The sequence below is a fragment of the Mustela nigripes genome, chromosome 2, assembly GCF_022355385.1.
Source record: "Mustela nigripes isolate SB6536 chromosome 2, MUSNIG.SB6536, whole genome shotgun sequence".
In the NCBI taxonomy this organism is placed as follows: Eukaryota; Metazoa; Chordata; class Mammalia; order Carnivora; family Mustelidae; genus Mustela; species Mustela nigripes.
The window spans coordinates 157,578,767-157,591,500 of record NC_081558.1 but is presented as its reverse complement, the minus strand read 5'-3'; the positions used below and the strand labels follow the sequence as shown (position 1 = coordinate 157,591,500).

At 42.3% G+C, this 12,734-nt stretch overlaps 1 long non-coding RNA gene across 2 annotated transcripts in view; it reads left to right on the top strand.

Moving 5' to 3' along the window:
• Positions 1-7,365, top strand: part of LOC132010187 (uncharacterized) — a 399,643-nt gene extending 392,278 nt beyond the window's left edge. For both annotated transcript variants that reach the window (XR_009402191.1, XR_009402190.1), the window contains exon 4: positions 6,607-7,365. This is a non-coding gene — a long non-coding RNA (uncharacterized LOC132010187). The remainder of the gene's footprint in view (positions 1-6,606) is intronic.
• Positions 7,366-12,734: the final 5,369 nt, after the last annotated feature.

The window sequence follows — 12,734 nt, the reverse complement described above, 5'->3', positions numbered from 1 at the left end:
AAATAATAATTCTGTGATCTTTATCATCTCTGTTTATATAATTACCACTTCCCAACCCCTTATTAAGGAGACTTTTGACAGAGACCACCCTGACACAGGGCTGGGCAAGGAAAGAATGTGGAATGGGAAAGGATTTGTCCTGTGTCCAGTGGTGGCTGGATGGCTATCAAATGATTCAGAGAGGAGAACCTTGGGTACCATTGCTGACACTTTCATTCATGCATATGCTCCTTAGAGAGCTGAAGTCCACTCTAGGAATGTGTTAGGTGGTGAGTCAGGATACTGTCAGCTCTGATTGCTCCCATTCATAGTCTTGGGACAGGAACTGTGCTTCCCTTAGCTTAGTATCTCCTCTCTCCTGCCCTGCATAGTCAAGAGTGCACAATACAGTGTTGTGTGTGTGTGTTTAATTTATTGAGATATAACTCACATAGCCCATGCACAATACAGTTTTGTTGAATCAATAAACTTACTCAAAAGTCAGTGGTATTCTTTCAGGCAAGAACATTTATTAAGCTCCCCCAAATCCTCATTTATTTGCTTACTGATATAAGGAGTTTTATTTTTTTTTCTAAAAGTTCTATTACCTATGAAAACTCAGATGTTCCCAAGACTAGTAATAATAACAATAAAATTTAACAATAACAATAAAATGTAACCTTTAATGAATGCTTATTGTGGGCCCATGCTGTGCTAAGCACTCTGTGTGCCTTTTCTCATTTACTCATTACAACATCCCATTGAGGGAGTCACTATTATCAACTGTATTTTATAGCTGAGGAAGCTGAGGCTCAGGGGTCATACAACTTGTCCAAGGTCAGAGAGCTAATAAGGGGAAAAGCAGGGTTTGAATGAAGGCTTATAAAACCCAAACCCTCACTTGCTACAGCATCAAGAACTTCCCAGTTTTCCTTGAAATGGTCATTTACATCTTAGGGGGGAAAAAAATGAAAAAAAGTGGGTATTTAAGAAAAAACACTGCAGAACTGAGGATACTGGTGTTCAAGTTAGACCACCAAGGACACAATTAACAAGAAAATGTTTGCAGAACTGAAAGAAAGAGGAGCAATTGAAGGCCAAGTACTGGCGTGCTTCATGCTTGACTATGAACTCGTCTTGCCCATTCAGGTTATGTTGACTAGGATAATTAGAGATTTCCTCTTACTGCCTTTTCCCTGAGTTTGAGGATACCTGACATGATTTTGACATGGTCTTCTCCAAGCATTTCTCTGACTGAGAGCCAGCAAGTAAAATCCTTACAGTTTCCATTAAAAATAGTATTGATATAAGCATCATATAATATTGGAAGATGAAGGTGACAGCTGGAGTTGACAACTGATGGCAAGGTACTTTGAAGATTTTTGAAATGTCCATCTACTTTATGTACCTATATATGTAAATAATGTTTTATTTATTCATAATTTCTATATAATTATATGTAATACCGATTTAAAACATATGTATTTATCTAATCTGTAATTTCCTGTACTCCAAGTCGGTCCCTTGACACCAGCAATGTTTAGATACACGAGAGAATCCACAGGCTTAAACCTGGAGGTAAATGGAGTTAGGTGAACACATATGGAAAGAGAGCAGTTGTCGCTCCAAGCAGTCAGATGGAATTGTGCCCCGAGTACTTTTCCAAAAGGAAGTAAGAACAACAGAAAAAAAGATCCGGGGATAGCCCAAGGAGGAAAAGCATAGGCAGGAGCACCAACTTCAACAGACTCAAGCTGAACAGAGGAGCGGGTGGGACAGGTGAGGAGATCCACCCCACACGCATCTGACGTTCTACACACGCTGCCCTCACGACAGTGGTTCCCAGCACTGTCGTTACCTGGAGATCATCTAAAATGTTCACATTCCTGGGTGCCAGCCATGGCTTGATGACCTTAGAAAGTGAAGTCATTTCTTACTTGTGCATCATTGGGTAATCCAAGCACATGGGAGCTTGGGGAAGCTGTTTTGTTGGCAGATGCTGTCTTGTTATGTTGTGAAGGCTGTGTGTTGACTTGAACCTTCCACCAAAGTGCTGTGTGGTGTGTGGCAGACTGCATGATAATTTTCACCATCTCCTTCTTTCAAATCGAGACACAGAATGCTCCCTCCTATGAGGAAAGGGAGATCAAAGCATAAAGAGCAGTTTGAGGATCCTGATAGGAAAAAAGAATTCAGATACAACATGAGCTCCACATTTTATTTAGGGAAACCAAACATATTGGTCATGTTTGGCCTCCTTTCACTGGCTTCCAAAACTGTGTCTCCAGCAGGGGGTGACCTGACTTGGGGTAGCTCTGTCCTCGAGTAGTATTCTTGAAGTATCCACAGGGACCCTGTGTCCATTCTCCAGGCAAGGGAGGGATGCTTATTAAAAATGCAGATTCTCCAGGGGCACCTGGGTGGCTCAGTCAGTTCAGTGACAGCCTTTGGCTCAGGTCATGATCCCAGAGGCCTGGGATGGAGTCCCTCATCGGGCTCCCTGCTCAGCTGGGAGCCTGCTTCTCCCTCTGTTCCTCCCTCTGCCCCTCCCCCTGACCGTGTTCCTTCTCCTTCCTCCCTGATAAATAAATAAAGTCTTTAAAGGAAAATATGCAAATCCCCAGGAGGCCTGGGTGGCTCAGTCATTATGTGTCTGCTTTCGGCTCAGGATGTGATTCCAGTGTCCTGGGATCGAGCCCCACATCGGGGTCCTTGCTAGGCAGGGAATCTGTTTCTTCCTCTGCTTGCTATTCTCCCTGCTTGTGCTCGCTCTCTTGTTTCTCTCTCTCTCTCTCTCTCTCTGATAAATAAATAAAATCCTAAAGAAATGAAAATAAAAATGCAGGTTCTTGAGACCTATTCTACAACAGTGGAATTATCATCTTTGAGTTATGGCACCTAGGTATCTGTGTTTTAACAAACTCCCAGGAGATTCTTATGACAATGAAGTTTAAGGACTATTGCTCTGGACAGTAAGCCTTCTGAGACAGGAATGGAAATATAGTCCTCATTGTAGCCTTTGCATTGTATTTAGAATAATAAATGGCCAAATAACATCTGTGTAGTAAAAGAAAGCACAAAGAAAGAAATTACCTCATCCTTGATCCTTCTAGTAACATGTTTTCGTAATCAGAGGCCGTGGTAAGCTGCACAGAGGATGGCTAAGGCAAGCTTTCAGCTGTACCTCCTGATGAGGAGGGAGCTTTATATTAAGGAAATGCCCCTTTCAAAATGATCCAGAATGACTTTTAAGAAAAGCCTCTGGGGAGCTAATTAAAGAGCCAGAGGCAGACAGGCTGCTGAATTAGGTCTTTGGTAAGCCACTGAACTCAAGGACAAAAATCAGAGAGTGGCCATGAAAAGCCTGAGGCTGGGGAAATGCACGTTCACAGGGAAAGGCCAGACAGCAGATCCTGGTCACTAACGCGGTAGCCAGAAGGGACAAGGCAGCCAGACATCCAGATTCCAGAAAGCGATCATGTCACTATCCAGAGCAAGACAGAACGCTGGGACTAGAGACACTTCTGAGTCTACCAGTCCACCCTCGGTGGGCAAGGGGAAGGGTGGTTTGGGTAGAGGGGTTCAGGAGAGGAAGAGCCACCAGGGGAGTGAAGTGCCAAACACAACATTGTCGAACCCCCTCATTTTAAAAGGACTTTTACTTTATCAGTTCGTCTCTCTGAACAAACACCTGAGACTTCTGCAGGGTCAGTGGAAACAGACCTCCCTGAAGCGTTAATTGTTATGAATTGCTTCTTATGATGATCAGATAATTACATTTGTTTTCTAATGTTGTTTAAGCCACGTTGTAGTGTAATCCCTAGTGAACTCTGTTTGCTGTTATCCCACATGTCTCCACATGTTTTGACATTTCCCAAATGAAGAATTCTTTTCTTCCAGCTTTTAGTTAGGTAGAATCTTTAAAGATTTATTTATTAAAGAGAGAGAGATACAGAAAGGGCACACACTAGAGCCGGGAGAGGGGCAGAAGAAGAGGGAGAGAGAGTCCCAAGCGGACTTCACGTGACGATCCACCGTGGAGCCTGACGAAAGGCTCCATCTCAGGACCCTGAGATCACGACCTGAGCCAAAACTAAGACTCAGCCCCTTAACCGCCTGTGACACCCAGGCGCCCCTAGATGGAACCCTTTAGACAAACTGCGTGGTAGGAAGAACTTAAGAGACTCTCCCAAGAATTAGTAGTGCAGATGCTAACACTTCACAGTACAAGAGCTGTGCAAATGGCAGAGGATCTGGTGACAGTCTGCTAACACATATTGCTTCATCCACAGCTTTACACGACATTGTAGGAGCTGAGCCAGCACGAGTGATGTCATTGCTCTGAAACAGGTGGCGGAGTCCCAGCTTCCTTCCTCTGCACACTAATGGACTGTCCTTGACCTCAGTTCTCTCAAACCCTTGAATAGCATGAAAGAAGCCCTAGAAAGGAGTAGGACTCCCCTAGACTTCCTTTAAGATGCAAACAATCTGGCCCAGGCCTGCAGAAACCACATAGATCACAGCCAAAGACTGCTAAATAAAGCAGCAAATCCCTCTAATTAGAAAGGCCAATTAAAGAATTCAAAGGGAAATGGTGAATCCCTTGTTATGGAAGAAAAGTGTCTGTCTTTTCTTCTTTCTTGAAAATGTTAATCATCTGTGGGTGTTGTCCCCGGATAAGTACCCTCAGGACCACTTGTGACCAACGAAGTGAGTCATCCAGGACTAACAACCCGAGTAAGAGGAGCCAGCACACATTTCCTACCTGTGTCCTCTTTCCTCCTTTTCTCTGCTTTCTGGACCCGGCTCAAGGGAACCGTGGTTTTCCTATGAATGGGAGGATACTAGATGAGAGCAAAGAGGCTGGGTTATGCAAAGGATTAAGCTGCTGGCAATGGGAACCAGGAAGAGCTAGGTAACTAAACCGTGCTAGGTAAGTACCCGGGCCAACCTGTGGTACTGTGTCCTCCGTCATATCCCGGACTTAGAGCTTAAGAAGATGTTTCCTATAAAATCAAGTTAGGTTCTTAGGTAGGGAAAACATACTCAATTGCCCTATGAAGGTTGTGTATACCAAAGGACTGTGTCCCCTTGAGATTCTGGAATGATGCAGACCTCTCTTTGATCTACTGTGTATTAGCTAACATTTATTGAGCTGTTTACTCAGTACCGAGGATTGTCTGTGCACTCTCCCTGAATTCTCTCATTTCATCCTCAGTGAGTTCTGGAAGCAGGTGCTGCTATTATCTTCCTTTGACAGATGAGAAAACTGAAGCCTAGACAGTTTCAGTAATTTGCCTAAGGACAGAGATCCAGTAAGTAGCATTGACAGGACTTGTACCCCAGGCACTCAGATCCCCAGCAGGTTCTCCTAATTAGTTAATACATTCTGCTACCTTTGGTAAGATGGCCTTTGTAAAGTGCTTGTTAACTACAAAGTCATATCCCCACATAAAATGTTCTTGTTATTATTAAAATCCATTTAGTTCTCTAATTCATTAAGATGATATAATAGACCTATTAAAATTTAGATATATGAGAAAATGTGGAACAAACCAACCTATTTCTAGTGATGATCTATCTTCTTTAAGTTCAATCATTGAGCAATAGAAGCTCTGGCTGTGATTTCTTTTCATTTTTCATGTATCTATGAAAACTAAAATAGACTCACTTGACCTAGCCCCTATACTTGTGTTGAAACCTAGTGAAAATAAAAGAAAGTATAGTTAAGGATAACAAGAGAAGAAATATAAACAAAGCGGTTTAGAACATTATTGAATGCTTTCTCTAAGTCATTTGAATGATTCTGCATGAAGCCATAATGATATGCTCTTCTTTAAGACAAACTGCTTATTTTCTTGATTCTAAGATGCAAATTTTTTCACATCTTGATGTTTTTGAAATTAGTAGAGGTCTCATAATCAATGTGAACATTTAAAGTAGGATTCTTCACCCTCATTGCACCCTCCAAGCAGCCATTATTAAAACTAGTACTGACATTCTTGTTAAGATATAGACCACTGGGTCAACCAATAAGAGTTATCCACTGTTTGGCTCTATGGACACAGTTAGCTTTGCCTAAATAGGTACTTCAGACATAAACAGAGGAGACACAGAATATCTTTCAAAGCCTATGCCTACATTTGCAATTCTAAGTCTCATTTCTCCACAAAAAGGGACTAGAGATTCCAGGACTGGGGCAGAGAAAATCCAAGATGAGCTCAGAACATATTGCTGTGCTGCAAAGTAAAGAAAGAATCGAAAAATGATGAGGACATGTCAAAAGGATGCAAGAGCCAACTTGAAAGGGCTCCGTCTGATCAAACCTGTTACAATTTGTGCTTTGAAATGGGTAATTACAGTAATTTACTATAGCCCACTGAATAAAATAAGAACCCATGGGTCCATATTGATAATAAATAAATAAATAATAGGGGAGAAAGGGAAGCTCTTTTTACAGTAGAATGTTACATCATAAATCTAGAAAGAACAATAAATTTAAAAACCACCATTTTGCAGTTATCCATAGTAATTAGGTATAGAATTATCAAGAGATTCTATAATTTTTGGTGAAAAATTCAGTAAAGAAACAGTATATTTTTATGGTCTCCAAATATCTCTCTACAGATTTCTTGTTAATACAAACGGAAAAATGATCATCTTTCTAATGGAGAAAAACCTGACACCGAGCACCTCAACCCAAGTGATCAAAATTAATGTCACCAACAATGGGACAACCTGACATCATGGGCTTGCTGACTGGAGGTCATGGAAGGACACAGCATTTCTTACACACTATACCTGCTAGAAAATGCATAACCTGCATGGAAATGTGAGGAACTACCATACAAACTTTTAACAGTTAGGCTGTACTCTTTTAAAAATGTCAATGTTATAAAAGACAATGAAAGTGTAAGAAATTGTTCCAGATTAAGAGAAACTAAAGAAAAAAGACAACCAAATGAAATGTGTTCTCTTGGGTTGGATTCTGAATTGGGTATGGGGGTGGGGAAGATTGTCATAATGGACATTATTAAGACCTTTTTTCTTTTTTTGTAAAACTTTTTTTTTTTTTCAACACAGTAAGTGTACTCTTGGATTCCCATCACCTATTTTACCCATCCTCCCTACCAGACCCATCTCCCTTCTGGTAACCATCAATCTGTTCTCTATAGTTAAGGGTCTGTTTCTTGGCTTGTCTCTTTTTTTGTTTTCCTTTGTTCATTTGTCTTGTCTCTTAAATTCCACATATAAATGAAATCAGATGGTATTTGTCTTTCTGACTGGCTTATTTCGCTTAGTGTTTTATTCTCTAGTTTCATCCATGTTGTTGTAAATGGCAACTTTTCATTCATTTTATGGCTGAATAATATTCCATTGCAGATATATGCCACATCTTCTTTTTTTTTTTTTTTTTAAATTTTATTTATTTATTTGACAGACAGAGATCACAAGTAGGCAGAGAGGCAGGCAGAGGGGCGGGGGTGGGGGGGGAAGCAGGCTCCCCGCTGAGCAGAGAGCCCGATGCGGGGCTCGATCCCAGGACCCTGGGATCATGACCCGAGCCGAAGGCAGAGGCCCCAACCACTGAGCCACCCAGGCGCCCCTATGCCACATCTTCTTGATCCATTCACCTATCATTGGACACTAAGGCTGATTCCATAGTTTGGCTATTATAAATAATGCTTCAGTAAACATGGGGGTGCAGGTACCCCTTTGAATTAGTGTTTTTATGTTTTTCAGGTAAATACCCAGTAGCGCAATTACTGGATCATAGTGTGGTTCTATTTTTATTTTTTTGAGGAACCTCCATACTGTTTTCCAGAGTGGCTGCATCAATTTGCATTCCCAACAACAGTGCAAGGGGGCTCCATTTTCTCTGCATCCTCATCAACACTGTTATCACTTGGACAGTTGGTGACATTTGATAATGAACCTTCTGTTGGGTAATAATACAGTGGGAATATTAAATATCCTCAGTTAAATAATTGTGCTATATTTTCTAAGAGCATACTCTTGTTCTTAAGAACAATTGAAGTATTTAGAGGTAAGGAGGCATGTATTTGTATTTCTTTAACTTACATGTGCTGACACTCCTCCAAGTAGCCTATCATTTTTTTTACTGTCTTCTTGTTACTTTTTTTGTATTCTGTCATTTGTTTTTGTTTTGTTTTGTTTTGTTTATTATCTTCTGGTTAGTTCACTGTTCAATTCTGATCTCATGGTAAAGTTCAATTTTAAAGGTAAAAGAATGTTATTTGCAACATACACTATGGTCTAGGCCTCAATTATTCATGGAGACTTATAAAAATACCACCATTAACTAAGTGAATATTATCTGATTTGTATGAAAGCTGCAAAATTATTCACTTTGGAATCCAAATACACAAAAGAGGGGACATGCCAGGATGTCCAGTCCATATCTTGCTCTCAGAGTCACACTCATTCTAACTAACTTCTTGAAAGATCAATGCTGGTAAATGCAGGAAGACTTTCTTTTGGTTCTTCTCGATAACTGATGATCATGATGGGCGTCCCTGGGAATTTTGAAGCACTGACTTCTTTTTTTAAGTTTATAGAAATGTGTCCCCCTCCTACTCTCTTGGTAAAACCTTTGAAAGCTGCAGTTTTTTGTGGTTTTTTTGAATGTCTAACTCATAAAATCAAAATAATTGATAGATTAGTGAGGCTGACCTTGACACAGAAGGCCTGAAGTAGGAGCTCCTGGCTGGTACAATGGGTTAAGCATCTGACTCTTCCTTCTGCTCAGGTCATGATCTCAGGTTCATGAGATTGAGCACAACATGGGGCCCTGAGCTCCCCTGAGCTCACTATGGAGTTTACTGCAGATTCTCTCTCTCTCCTTCTTCCTCTGCCTCTCCTCTCTCTTTCTCAGATAAGTAAATAAACTCTTAAAAAAAAAAAAATTAGACCTTAATTAGGGAACCCAAAAGTACAAAATCATTAGTCCACAAGTAGTTATTGAATACAATGTGGGAAGCATTATGCTAGCTGCTCTAGGGGAAACAATTAAAATGGTTTCTCTGTGCTCCTGGAGCTTGACCCTTGGAAGATAGCATATTCGCAAAAGTAGCTACAGTGCAGGCAATATACCCTAAGGGTCCTGGGAGTTGTGTAGAGTGGGAACCAGTGAGCAAGGAGCCATCTCTTATCTCTTATCATCCGTTTATCTCTGGAACCAGCCCCATTGTTAAAGGAAAACCAAAGACCACAGATGATCAGTCGCAGAAGAAGCCCTCTAATACCATAAATGCAAAAACCAAGCTCAGAGAGGTTGTTATTTGATGAGAAGCACATGTTATAATTTAAGTTTCCTGCTTTTTCTGATGTGAGTAGAAGATTTTTCTTAGTCTGGGTTCTTAAAGCAGCTGAGGGATGGTTGAAAGGGGACAAGATATTAGAATGAATTCTCACTAATTAGAATCTAGAACGTTTAATCATTTACAAACTCCATTTTATCATGGTAAAAATGAGCATGATACTACATGCTTTGCATTTTATACCTGGTGGGTTGGTTAGGAGAGTCACGTGAAACTATGTGAAAATACTTGGAAAGTAATTAAGTGCTATAAAAATGTAGAGGATTATTAATAGCATCTGACATTTATTAAGTACTTAGTATGTGCCAGGCATTGTGCTGGCACTTTATATTCATTACCTAAGTTAACCCTTCCACAACCCTCTGAAGCAGATACTTTTATTAACATTTATTTCACTGAAATAGAAACTGAGATTTAGTGATTAATTGCCTAAGAGGAAGTGCCCCGGAGAGATTTCAGGCTCCGGCAACCTGATTCAAGAGCCTCCACATAATCACTTCATACCAGCTCTCAGTTACTACAGAAAAAGCCAAAAAGGATGCAAGAGCATTGCCTATAGCTGGGCAGGAACCAATCCGGCTCAGTCTCCTAGTGAAGCCCAGGTTTGGTGTTGGGGGGTTACAGCATGGGGATAAAATCAGGCATCTTGCTGGGACAGCCCAAGAGCCCATGGAGCAGGTTCCTCTTAGGGAAAAGAGGATTTCTCAAGAGACTCACTAAATCCCTTTCCCTCATGAATGCACCGGCATGCACACTCCAGCCCTGGGTGTTTAACCAAGGTAATTTCAAACTAATATTCAAGGCTGGCATGCAAGGCACTGATAATCTATTAGCCGCACTTGGTAACGACCTGAGAAATTATTGCTTCAACTGCTCCATTCCTGCTCATCTGCCTCGTGAGGCTGCCCCATGTTCTCTCCACAGCCACGGGTTTAGTGGAAGCCCCCGAGTCAGTGAACAAGACCACCCGAGGACACAGTCTGAGGTCGAAGCAAGAAGCGCCTAGAAGATGGCTGGTGATTCTGGAGATCTGGGCTTCTGCTTATGGAGTTGAATCCGAACACTGCGTTAGCTCTCCACTATCTCTTGGCAAAAGCCTGAAGCAGAGAGCGAAAGGTGACCTGAAATCTGCAATAAGACGGCCAGAGAACACGTGCTAGCGCCTGTGTCCTGTGCAGAAGCGGGAAGGAGAGAAGAGACTGAAGGTCAGCGGTGAGGAAGGGGCTTTCCGTTTGCTGTGCGAGCAGTAGTGTTCCTGGCTCCGCACGAGATTGGCCAGCACCAAGGAAGCCGCTTCACTCCATCCTCCCGTGTAACAGCTCCTGTTCCAGGCCCCAACAGGAAGTAGCAATCATGCGGAATCATGTACTGGTGGGAGGAGCGGCAGCGAGAGATGAAAATCACTGTGCAATGAGGTGAATGCCTCAATGCCGTCCAGTTTGGAAGAGAAATCTCTGTGCAGACGGTGGCCAGGCTAGCACAAACAGCAAAGCATATCACCTGCGCTACCCTGCCCATACCCCTCCTTCCTAATCCTTCCAGATGAATAAGGCAACAGCCATGATGGAAGTGACCTGCCTCCCACCAGCCTGAAGCCTCCTGATCGCAGCCCGAAGCTCACTACCCTTGAATCTGTCATGTGTCAGACACTGCCTGTCAGCCAGCGTGTGTATTATCTCATGTGATCCTCACAACACTCCTGAGAAATAGGTATCGTTATTGTCATTATCCGCCCCTTCACTTTTTGTTTATTTATTTGAGAGAAACAGTGTGTATGTGAGAGAGAGTGGGGGAGGAGGGAAAAGGGGAGGGAGAGAAAGCCTCAACCAGACTCCCCGCTGAGCGCAGAGCCTGACTGCAGGGTTCCAATCCCAGGACCCAGAGATCATGACCAAATCAAGGGTCAGACATTTAACGGCCTGCCACCCAGGAGCCCTCCTTACCCCCCTTCATTTTTACAGCTAAGAAAACGACTGCTTAGAAAGATTCAGTAACTCAGATGTGCAGACTTGGAGTCAGAGTCAGAACACATTTTGTCCAAGTTAAGAGTTTGAGCACTTTCCCCTACAACTTACTGCTGAGCTCTACCACACCTTGAGGATGTCCCAAGCAAGAATACTGAAGGAAGAGTTTGGCCTCGGTAATTTCAGGCAATGTGCACCTGTCCGCCACCTCTCTACACCCCGTATATACTTTTTCTCTGCTTGTCAGTTCTCCTATTCTCAGTTCTTCCGTCAACTGCCAGAGGAATTAATTCACATGAATGTGTTAGGAACTTACTAATTTAACTCTCCCATGATTGTTTGCATTTTAAGAGGAAATAAAGAGTGAGACATTCATAGAAATATATTAATTCTTCAAGAAGGAGTAGATCCAGGGGTGCTGGCTGGCTGTCAGTATAGCATGAGACTCTTGATCTTGGGGTTGTTAGTTCAAGCTCCACGTAGGGTATAGAGATTACTTAAAAAATGAAAAAAAAAAAAAAAAAAGAGTGGATCCAGATATTTTCTGGGAGAAGGGAAAATGATTTTAGGGATTATGCATCCCATCCTTGGCCCAGAATGAACAAACGCAAAAACACTCAGCCTAGCATAAGAGGCACAGGTATTGGAGGAGGGGGAAGAGACCAACAAGATCCTGTCTGAGATTGCCCAAATAAGCACATTTGGGGTCTCCAAAAGGAGAATAAGCCATAAGCCACAAGGAACAAGGATCTCCCCGCATCACTGCGGCCCAAGCCAGGCAGGGCTGTGCCAGGAGAGTCAGCAAGTGAAGTATGAGGTCTTCCCTGGCAATGCTACTTCCCGCTGCCCGCCACCTGGTGTAGACAGCCTCATTCTCTCCCTCAGCACGTATTACCTATTCCTTGTCAGCAGCGGTGATACACAGCTCAGGTTGTCTGTGGCATCCAAAGCAGCAGAACTGTACTATAAGCTTCACAGTGAACAGGAAACATTCTTTCTACTTTCATACTCAGTGTAGAAATGCAGGCTCCAAAGGAAGAGGAGGATGGTGGGTGGATCCTTCCTAGCATTGTTTTTCCCAGCCTGAGTCTGTCCTGAATATAGCCCTCTTGAGCATGAAAGCCCTGGGCAGAGAAGGCCACGCACAGTGCAACTTTCTCAGGTATAATGTTCTGTTGGTCTCTCCTACCTTTTCCAAAGCACATGCCTTTGATGTTGGCCTGAGTGTTTGCCTGTTCTCTTCTCTTTAGCAGACCTAGTCATGGTCTTTGTTTCCTTTTTCCCAACCCCACCCCCCACTGAACAAAATATAGCAAATCCTAAAAGGACTAGAACTTTTGATAATTTTGTCAACTATTGTATTCCCAGTGCCTAGACCTGTGTCTATTACATGGCAGTTCCCTAATATTTATTTAATGAGGTAAAAGAATGAATATGTAGGTATATGAGA